The sequence below is a fragment of the Chinchilla lanigera genome, unplaced genomic scaffold (assembly GCF_000276665.1).
Source record: "Chinchilla lanigera isolate Chin_1 unplaced genomic scaffold, ChiLan1.0 scaffold00060, whole genome shotgun sequence".
Taxonomy (NCBI): Eukaryota; Metazoa; Chordata; class Mammalia; order Rodentia; family Chinchillidae; genus Chinchilla; species Chinchilla lanigera.
In genome coordinates, this window is record NW_004955461.1 from 8,453,943 (window position 1) to 8,464,410 (window position 10,468).

At 40.0% G+C, this 10,468-nt stretch overlaps 1 long non-coding RNA gene across 2 annotated transcripts in view; it reads right to left on the bottom strand.

The window, feature by feature from the left end:
* Positions 1–3,338: 3,338 nt before the first annotated feature.
* The window catches only part of LOC106150024, a 49,411-nt gene continuing 42,281 nt past the window's right edge, over positions 3,339–10,468 (bottom strand). Inside the window, exons 2-3 of one of the 2 annotated variants that reach the window (XR_001236549.1) lie at positions 3,718–7,332; positions 3,339–3,601 (exon numbers count right to left, since the gene is read on the bottom strand). This is a non-coding gene — a long non-coding RNA (uncharacterized LOC106150024). Of the gene's footprint in view, positions 7,333–10,468 lie in introns of both variants that reach the window. The other variant, XR_001236548.1, reaches the window with a different exon arrangement.

Here is a 10,468-nt window from a genome sequence, read left to right on the forward strand (position 1 = left end):
TATAGAAGAAGAAAATGAACACTAACAAGTGTAGGAGTAGCATTAGAACCAGAGGCCAATGAGATGTAGGATTCAGACCTAAGCTCTCTGGCAGCACCTGCAGAAAGGACTACAGGTGAACTATCAGTTAAGTAGACTTTGTCATTATGCCCAGCTACAGGAAATTATTTGGATGGAGTAACCTCTACATGCCAGAGACAGATTACTTCATGCAGTCATCACATCAGCTCCATATTTTAAAAAAGAAGAAGATAGATAATTTACTCAAAGTCAGAGGAGTGACAAGGAAAAACTAGATTTGAGGGAGGATTACCCTACTCCAAGGATTATCTGGACCAAGTCTGTTTCTCCATGGGGATATTATCAGTTCTGACACAAAGACCAGTTTACTGAGGATCATTCAGACATTGTTTTAATCACATCAACTTTTAAAAGTCCATTTGATAATTCACATAACAGTTAATACTTATATTGTTTGATCAGTTTTGCATGCCTATATCTTGTAATCTGTGCAACTACTTTGAAGATAACAATATGCAATAAAATAAACGTTAATTTTCTATTATCTTGTTTTGAAATTCTATATCATTTTTATTTTTTTCTCTCTTTAAAATAAAAAAATTACTTCTCTCAAAGGACCAGTGATGTTGAACATTTTTCATGTGTTTATTTGCCATTTCTACTTCTTCATCTGAGAAATAGCTATTCATTTTAGATGCCCAATTTGGATAAGGTCTTTAAATTCTGGAAGTCAGATTTTTTTTTAGTTCTTTACATATTCTAGATATTAGTTCCTTGTCTGAGGAACAGCTGACAAATTTTTTTCTCACTCAGTGCATTGTTTCTTCACTCTGTCGATGATTTCTTTTTCTGTGCAAAAGCTTTTGTAATAAGATGGAATCCCATTTGTTGATTCTTTCTAGGAGTTCCTTCATGGTCTGGGTTTTATTTATGAAGTTTTTCCTACACCTATGTCTTCAAGAGTTGTACCTATTCTCTTTGCCAGCAGATTTAGTGTTTCAGTTTTAGTATTTATATATTTGATCCATTTTGATTTTAGTTTAGTGTATGTTGCTAGATATGGGTCTAGTTTTGTCTTTGGCATGTGAAAGCCAGTTTTTCCAGTGCCATTTATTAAAGAGACTATCTTTCTTCCAGTGAGAGTTTTGGCCCCTTTATCAAAGACAAGATGGCTGAGTGTGTTTGGAGTTGTTTCTACATCTTCTAATCTGTTCCACTGATCTCAGGTCTGTTTGTTGTTGTTTGCCAGTACCATACTGTTTTTATCACAGTAGCTTTGTAGTATGATTTAAAGTCACAGATTATGATGTTTCCTGACTTGCCTTTGTTGCCCAGAATTGTTTTTGCTCTTCCAGCTCTCTTCTGGTTCCAAATAAGTTTTAGGATTGTTTCCTCTAATTCTGGAAGATGCTACTGGTATTTTGATCAGGGTTGCATAAAATCTGTATAACAATTTTGGAATGCAAATTAAAACAACACTGAAATTCCATCTCATTCCAGAAAGAATGACAATTATCAAGAAATCAACCAATATCAAATGCTGGTGGGGATATGAGGAACAAGGAACACTTCTCCACTGTTGTGGGAGTGTAGACTGGTGCAATCACTGTGGAAAACAGTGTGAAAATTCTTTTAAAAACTAAAACTAGAGGTTCCATTTGACCCAGATATTCCCTTTCTTGCTATCTTCCCAAAAGAATTAAAAGCATCATACCACAGCAATGTATGTACATGCATGGTTATAGCAGCACATTTTGTAATAACTAAATCTAGGAAACAGCCCAAATGCCCACCAACCAATGAATGGATAAATAAAATGTGTTCTTTTATACAATGGAATACTACTCACCCATAAAGAAGGATAAACTTGATACATTTATAGTTAAATGGATGGACCTCGAGACCATACTACTAAGGGAAATAAATTGAACACACATGTGTAAATATCACATTATTTCTCTGATGTGGGAAACTGAAAGTGTATATAAGGACCAGAATGTATACTAGATATTATAAAATAGGAAGGAAACACTCTGTTGGGAAGGGGAACAAAGGAGGGAGAGGGGGAAAGGAAGGAAAGGAAAAGTAAAGAAAGGAAAGAGAGAGAAATGGAAACAAAGTGTCATAGTCTGGGGTTTTGCTAGGAAAACAATATAATATAGGGTACATATTTTATAAGATTATTGATGATAGTCACCAAAAGAATCATATACAAATAGTGCAGGAAATCTGTCCACACACTAAATACCAAAGAATCTAGCAGAGTGCCTGGATCCCATGTAAATGTCCTGCATGACTCCAGCTGAAGACCTCGAGCCCATAATACCTCCCAAGAATCCAACTGGAGGCCTAGAGCCCATGACAGTGTCTCATGCAGGCCTGTTTCTTTCTTTCTTTCTTTTTTTGTCTTTTGGAGACAGAGTCTCACTATGCAGTTCAGGCTGACTTTGAGCTCACTTTGTAGCCCTGGCTGGTCTCAAACTTGGAACAATCCTCCTGCCTGAGCCTCCTGAGTGCTGGCATTACAGGTGTGCACCACTACACTTGGCTTCAATGGTTTTTTGTTGTTGTTTTTTTGTTTTATTGATGCAGGCCCAAAAGAATTAATCTGTGGTGGAAAGACCCAAAGGTCAGTGGTCAGTGGTCAGTGGTCAGTGGTAGAATCTAGAACATTTGTCCCAGCAGGGGAAAGGATCTGTGCTAGCAGGCTGAGGAATTTACACTGGAGCCAGGAAGAGATGCTCAAAATAAGAAACAGAGCTCACCCAAACTGTACCACAGCCATCCTCAGCAACAGTGAGGTCCCAAGCTTCTCCAACAATGAGAACGGCCAAGTTCCCATCGGGAAAGCCAAGGTGACAAGCTTTTCTGGAAGACTGAGCAGTGCACCATCTTCTCCTCTGGAGCCAGGACACAATGCTCAAAGTAAGGACTAGAGTTCCACCAAAGTGAACTGAAGTCATTCTCAGTGAGAAGGTCCCAAGATCCTTGGAGGATGAGAACAGCCAAGTTCATCAGGAAAGCCAGCATGATGAGCTCCTCCAAGAGAACCAACAGCTCCTTCCAGCTTCTAATGGCACCCAGCAGCTTCTCTCAGCTCCCAACAACGTCCCAACTTTTTCTCCAGTTCTGCCTCTTATGCTGCTAGCTACAGTCTTCACTTGCGCCTCCCACACCCAGCACCATGCTTACTCAGTTCAGCTTGGGGTTACAAGCTGACCACCAGTTATCAATCCACCACACAAAGCCTTTGTAAATGAGGAGGGCAAGAGGGACTGAAGGGAGAATAAAGGAATGAGAAAAAAAAGGAAGTGGAATTGAAGTAAGTCATGTATAGGTACAAAGTCCCTATGATGAAAGTGAATATTATGCATACTTGAAAGTACCAATAAACTTAATTAATAACAAGGTTCATTTCTGACCTATGTGCAAGGTGTACACAGATAATAAATAGGCATTGGCATTTGCGCTCCAGGAGCTGGAGATCCAGTGGGTTGATTATTAAAGCAGATGCCTCTTCCCATGATGACAGGCAATGCCAAGCAGGTCGATGAATGATGACTGTGGTGATGCCACAGAGCTGCGGAACAAAGAGAGGAGGAGAAGGAAGAAATCCGCTGGTGATTAATGTTAGGCTAATGCAGTGATATCTCCAACACCCCTTCTGAGTCCTTCTCCCAACACCCACTCTCTTACGTTTTCCTTTTGGCTCCAGGTCTACCTCGGCATGATTTTATGAAGTGGCTTCAGATGGGACAAGACTCCTCGGTGCCTCATTCCTGCTGGGTGTGGTCTTTACTAAGTGCCAAGAGAGATCCCTCCTGTGCACTGGCCTAGAAGATCGGGGACCTCCAGGGTGAAGCAGAGACTGGAATGCGCCGGCATAAGCCCTGCCACTTTCCCTTCCCAGAGCTGCTGCTGAGAGCTGGGGTGTCGCTCTACAGGAAATGGGGCTGGAGGGCCTCGGCGTGTAAGCAAACACGACTTTTATGAGAAAAGTCCCAGTTTCTTCCCCGGTGCCCAGGTGGCTGCAGCAGTGCAGAAGGAATGGATAACCTGGTTTCCTTTGCTGCTTGAGAAAGCTCATGCAGAACGGTCAACACACTTGTTTGCTTTTAATAATGGATTAGAAGCTAAGTGGAGAAAGTGAGGCTGCTGCGGCTCCAAGGAAAACAGTTGATATCCTGTTGCCATGAATTTCAACAGCATTTTATCTCAGCCATGTCTTTTGAAAAATTCCGAAGCAATTTGAAAGGCAGTGCATTCTGAGTCCTGCACCCAGGTGGCAGAGTTGGGTGTCTCTTCTGCAGAGCACCCAAGATGGTTTCTGTCCCCCTACCACAGGCTTCCAACTGCACTGGGAAAATGGTATCCAGCTAAACCACTGGTTGACAGACAGAGTAGCCTTTCAATCTCTGGGTCATTCCCTCCAGGCAGCGTGACCCTGTATGAATTATTGCAACCCTCTCAACCTAACAGCCCAAAATCAGTAGTAGCAGTGGCACAAAATAATTAAAGTGGAGAAAAAAAGTAATAATAACGTTCAATGAACTACCAGGCATTTGGCTACATCCTTGTGTTTTTCAGTTATAAGTCAGTCATACCTCCTGATAGATATCAGCAGCTTTATGAAGAAACACTGCTATCCAGAGGAAGCCAAACATTTACCCAAGATCATACTGTCAGCCACTTTCCAGTCATACAGGGCACTTCTATGCCTCTAGGTCTTTGTAGCTCCCATTTCCTTTCACCCAGAATGCTTTTTCTTTGTCCAGTTCTTCTCTTGACAAATGTATACACATTTTTCAATGCTCATTTATTCAGTCAACAAATACACATTGAATGTCCATGTGTGTCAACTTGATTGGCTTGGGATCTGCCAAAGGAATCACTGCAGCACTCTTTTGGGTGTGTCTGGGCGGGTCATAGAGGAGTCACCTTTGGTACTATATATTGTCCCATGTCCCTTCCTGTCCGATGCTCTGCCCCTCCTCTGCTTCCTGCCTGCCATGAACTGAGTATCTTCATTCTGTTATGCCCTTCTGCCATCATGTTTTTGCCTTGGAGCCACTTAGGCTGAACCAGGAACTAAATTAAACCTTTCCTCCTTTAATTTGTAGGTGTCAGGTATTTTGTTGCAGTGACAGGAAAGCTGACTACTACAATCTACCATGAAGAGGACATTATTTGGAATTGCCCAAATGCCACTTCCTTTATGAGGTCTTTGTCAATCCCATGCACGTGCACAGGCTTCCTGGTCTGCAACTGCAGCATCCTAAGCACCAACTCCCTCCACCTGCAGCCCCACTCTGAAGAGCTTGGACAGGCACTCGCTTCCTGTCTCTGGAACAAATTCAGGAGGTTGGAAAATTAGTTTTCTTCATCACCGTGTTTATAGCACCAAGATTTATGTCTATTTTCCTACTGACGTTTTAGTTTTTTGCTGTAACTTTTTTTTGTTATTTTTTTACCTCTTACTCTATGACAACACCAAGAATACAATGCTTACATCCCATGGTCCCTGCTAAAAAGATGTTATACCTCCTTTGGTTGGAAAAAATCAGGTGTATTGGAATATCCTTCAATGGATTTGAATGAAGAGATAAATAGCAGGAGCATGTGTGAAGCCAGGTATTTCTCTCCATCCCTTTCCAGTTGTTCCTGCTATAGGATGTAAAACCAGTTAACCTCTTTCATGGAAAGACTGGTGGTCTCACTTTACACTTACTATTTAATTCACTGTTTATGAATAAGACACCACTTCCTTTCCAAAGCTTGACAGTGATTCTGCCCAGTGCCTACCATGGTTCTGGCTTTACCTGTTCCAACACTGGCCCAATCAGCATGTCATGAAATTTGGAAAAACTAAATTATGAGGCCAGACCTACTCTCTGGAGTAGGTCTGCCAGGTGGCTCTTCAATTTTTAAATTACTTTGACACAGTAGCAACTGTAAAAAAAAGATGAATTTTGAATTTGTCAAACTAAGAGTGTGCTGCAAGATTTCAGAGAGGATTTTATGTATGGTATGCCAAGGTCTAACTGGCAGCTGAAAGGCAGTTGCTGGCACACCTGACAGTAAAGGAAATGATTACAACTCTGGGATTTGAAATGCATGATGTGTTTCCCTTTCCCCCTCCAACTCCAGATTCTGCTGACCAACACTCAGACCTCATCCCAATATCCATCCCCTGTCCCAGAGTAAGCCTTCCTTAAGGAAGCTAAACCATTCCCAGAATGGAATCTCATTTCTTGTTTTCTTTCTGCTTTTTCTTTCTAGATATAAACATTTTGTAAATGTCTACCCTCTTAAAAATTCCTGTGCTAAGTTATGTGAGTACAAAGACAAATAGGGCCCAGTCTCTGACCTTAAACATTTTTTAGTCTAGTAAGATGCACAAGATGGTTTCCCCCATCCTCTCCTCTCTCCTCCTACAGCAGGCTCTACCTGCTTGAATTGCAATAACCATGACAGTGCATAACAATTATTTCTCTTGTTGTTTTCATTTGCTTAACACCCTTCTTCCTCTCCTGGGCACAGACCCTACCAGTTGATAGCAAGAATGAATTTGTGACTGAGACCTGGTCAGTCACAGTAAATCATCCCTTAGGTCACACAGTTGATTTCAGAGTGTCCACCTAACCCAACTTATACAATCTAGAAGCCCTATTTTAGAATTTAACCCTAGATCTACCAACAAAGAAATGTCCTTCTCCACTTAGGAGTAAAAAGTTATAAGAATATAACTCCACCAAACAGCACATTTGTTAACACACAAATAAACACATGAGGATAAGATGATCTGTAGGGAAAGCTAGTGAAGAAACAGTCAAAAAGAGATCCAGTAGTATCACACCACATCCCTCATTCCTGTCTGTAACATCGCTAGATTTCTCTATTCAGTACTCTTAAAATAATAGTGTTCATTTCCTTAAGTTAGATCTAGTTGGGCTTTTGACATTTCAAACTGAAAACTAAACCCCCTTATGAATAATGAGAATTGATACTAGAAGTGAGGACTCAAGTTTTGAGAAGTTAAAGGTGGAGCTGGTTTTGTCCAGATGAGAGAGAAGAACTTTAATCACCGATGTCTTCCTTCACCAGCATCCTCAGCAAGTTTTCTGGATACGTTTTATTGAAAGATGATAGAGCATCTGGTCATAGTTTTCTTCTATCACCGTGGGTCTTCAACTTTGAGCTCAAGAAAACCATGACATCAGGTACTTGCCGGGAAAACAGGAGGCACTGTATCATAAGCTCAGTTCTTTAGTCTCCAGTAAGCTTCTACAACAAGCAGACAAACTGATGTATCTGAAAGCAAAAAGAAAACTGTATGTGCCTTTATATAAAAGTACTTTGTAGACAGTTTCAGCAATGCCAGCCCATAAAGGTCAGACAGTAAAGTGATGTATAGAATTGTAAAATTAAGTTTTCTATCCCATGATAAAATTAGTCTGAGCAAAGGCTGAGTAGTAAGAAATATGGAGGAAGATTCGATTCTCTCCCATTTAACACAGATAAGCATTCTCCTACAGCCTCAGCAACTTGGATGGACTCTGGGCTGGAAGAGGATTACCCTTGCCTTATCATCCTGTCTTGCCCTCCACTTTCCACTAAGGCAAGAGTCCAGACAGAAGCCATTCATCTGGGACCAAGGAGGATGGATGGAATGCCAGGCCTATTGATAAGCCATCAAGAAGGCAGGGTCCTGATTCAAAGATAATGATCAGACATCCTTTCAGGCATCAGTCCTGCAGTCTGTAGAAAATGAAACTGTCAGTTAGCTGACAGGTATTTAAAAAATATTTATGGCTAGGGAAATTCTAAACATCATAAAAACCACTGGATTGTGCATTCCTGAAGGCAATCCCCAGGGTCATTCAAGCACATTAAATAAAGATTAAGCTACAGCATAGGATTTCTTCTTACTACACTGTACTTCTAAGGAAGGGTCCAGGATGATACCACATAAGGGAATCACCCCAAGCAGTCTGTGCCAGACATATTGGTTGAACAAGGAACACTGTTAACGAAAAGATAACAAATGGAAGCACGTTTCTATCCCTACTCACTGTAGTACTGTGTGTCTGGCGAGGGCCACTGTATATCACTCTTTCCTTGTCCCTTTCTCCACAGGATATTTATGATAACTAATATTTTATCTCAGAACTATTTTTATAAAAAGGAGATCGCTATATTTATCATTGGTCCAAAATTTGCAGAACCTTTCTGAGCCCCAATTAGATTTCAGAGAGAGGAAAACATAACAGTTAAAATCCTGGATTTTGATAAATGTAACATGTGGACATGATTTTAGAAGCAATAACTTTCTCCATACACCACACATTTTATCAGGTGAGAGTATCTTTGGAATTTCATGTCTGCTAAATTTTTTGTAAATATGATATTAAAGACTGGATTGGACAGAGTATAGTAGGCCCTTTGTGTTCTTGTAATTATAAATCACCTCTTTTGACCACTGCAAAATGAGTAAGTCCAAGGCTAACCCTCTGGGATTATGTTTTTCCTCTGGGATTATTTCAGGGCCAATCTGTGTCTTTACTTGGGATTTTTCTACTACAAGTATTGAGAAGAGACTTGGAACTTCAAGGATAAATCTCAGTGCTCTTTGACAGCTAACTTACATTTTGGAGCAAGAAAAAGTCAAGGAAGAAGAGACAAAGAAAGGCCAACGTACAACTTTCAGAATTTATTGGGTCTTGTAGCTCATCCTACAATTATATAAGTCAAACCAGTATCTTTCCAGGTAATTTCTTTTTTCATTAAAATGGTTACAAATGTGTTTCTGTGACTTCTAAATGAAGGAGTCCTGAAAGATCCCTTTGAATTTTCCATAGTACCACTGAACATTCGTGTAAAATATTAGATTTTTCTAACCATTGGAAAAGTTCAATCCAAATTAATAATTCACTGAGCACTGTTAAGGGGAAATGACTATAAAAGAACTTGTATATCATTATTAATAGTTTCTTAATTAAAACATTGCCTTCATAAATATTCAGACATTTATTGTATCCACAAACAACTTGTCTCAGTAAAGTATCATATTAATACTCAATTACTACTGTAAAGCCAACAGGCAAGAAAGTGGTTAATATAGCAGGTTTCACAGTAGAACAAGCCCTTGTTGGATACCTATGCTGTCATCTATTAATGGTACGGCTTTGAACACCCTAATTACCCTTACCACGATTTTCCTCATCTTTGGATTCAGCAAGGCACTGGCAATGCTGTAAGTGTTAACTGAATAAGGTAATCAATACTTTACTGTTATTGCATACAGTTCTTAATTGAGAAATGGTATTCCCACAGGTAGTCTCAGTTGCTTTTTCAGATGTTATCAATATGGTGAGAGATTGACTTCTGCATCCGAAGTCACACTGGCTGGAGACATTAGTTTCCATAGTGCTCTCTGTTCGTTATTCTGAACTTTGTAACTATCCTGGTGCCAGTCAATAACAGAGCCTAGGCAACCCTCTGGGCAGCGTCTAGTCCTGAATGTTACATGGCATCTCAAAGGATGCGAGGAAAAGGCCGAGGCAAAGCAAAGAGGACAACATTTTCTCTTACACGGTAAGTGCTTGCTTCCCTGCACACCTCTCTCACATTTTCATTTCCTACGTAACCAGTGGAACACAGTCATGAAAAACTCAATTAAGATAACCTTGTCTTAAAAAATAAATACACATTCAATTTATACCATTTCTTAGAACTAGTTTGTTAGGAAAAAAATTCTCATAATACTATTAAATTTCCCACTCAACTTTCAGCCACAGAACAAGGATTGCTGGCAATAATTGCTTTTTTCAGTGATTCACTGCAACTCAGGGTAAACCCTGCTGTAATTACAGTCTTGCAGAAGTACCTTATAAAGAGGCTCTGGACAGAGCCAAAATATAATTTTGTGCTTTCTGCCTCTTTCCGTAAAGGCTTTTCAGGCTTTTTATTTCTGACACTTATCTAGTGGGTCCATTTAGAGAAATTATCATTTTCCCTTGAAAAGCTAAGTAAGCAAGAGTTTAGGTAGGAGAACCACAAAACTGCCCTTCACATTGGCTTGGAGAGTTCATGAAACTAACTCTTTATCTGTGTGCTGCCCTAGATACCTGCTTCATTGATCTCACTCTGTGAACCAAATTTTTTTCTGTTTCTCTAGGCATGAAACCAGTAAATGACCCCTTAGCCCAGACATGGAGCAGCTTCAGCTCTCAATGAGGCACTTTGGGGAATCATGGATATTTTCCTTTGTTTTTCAATATCACATTGCAGCTGACCGATGAGTCTATAGTAGAACGTTAACTTTTGCTCTTTCAAGCTACAAAAACGAGTATATGTCACTTAAAACTTGTCATGTCTTAAACAGTATCATTGCCTTCCCTATCCCAATATAATGTCAAAAGTCCCTCTTAAATATATATTTATATAT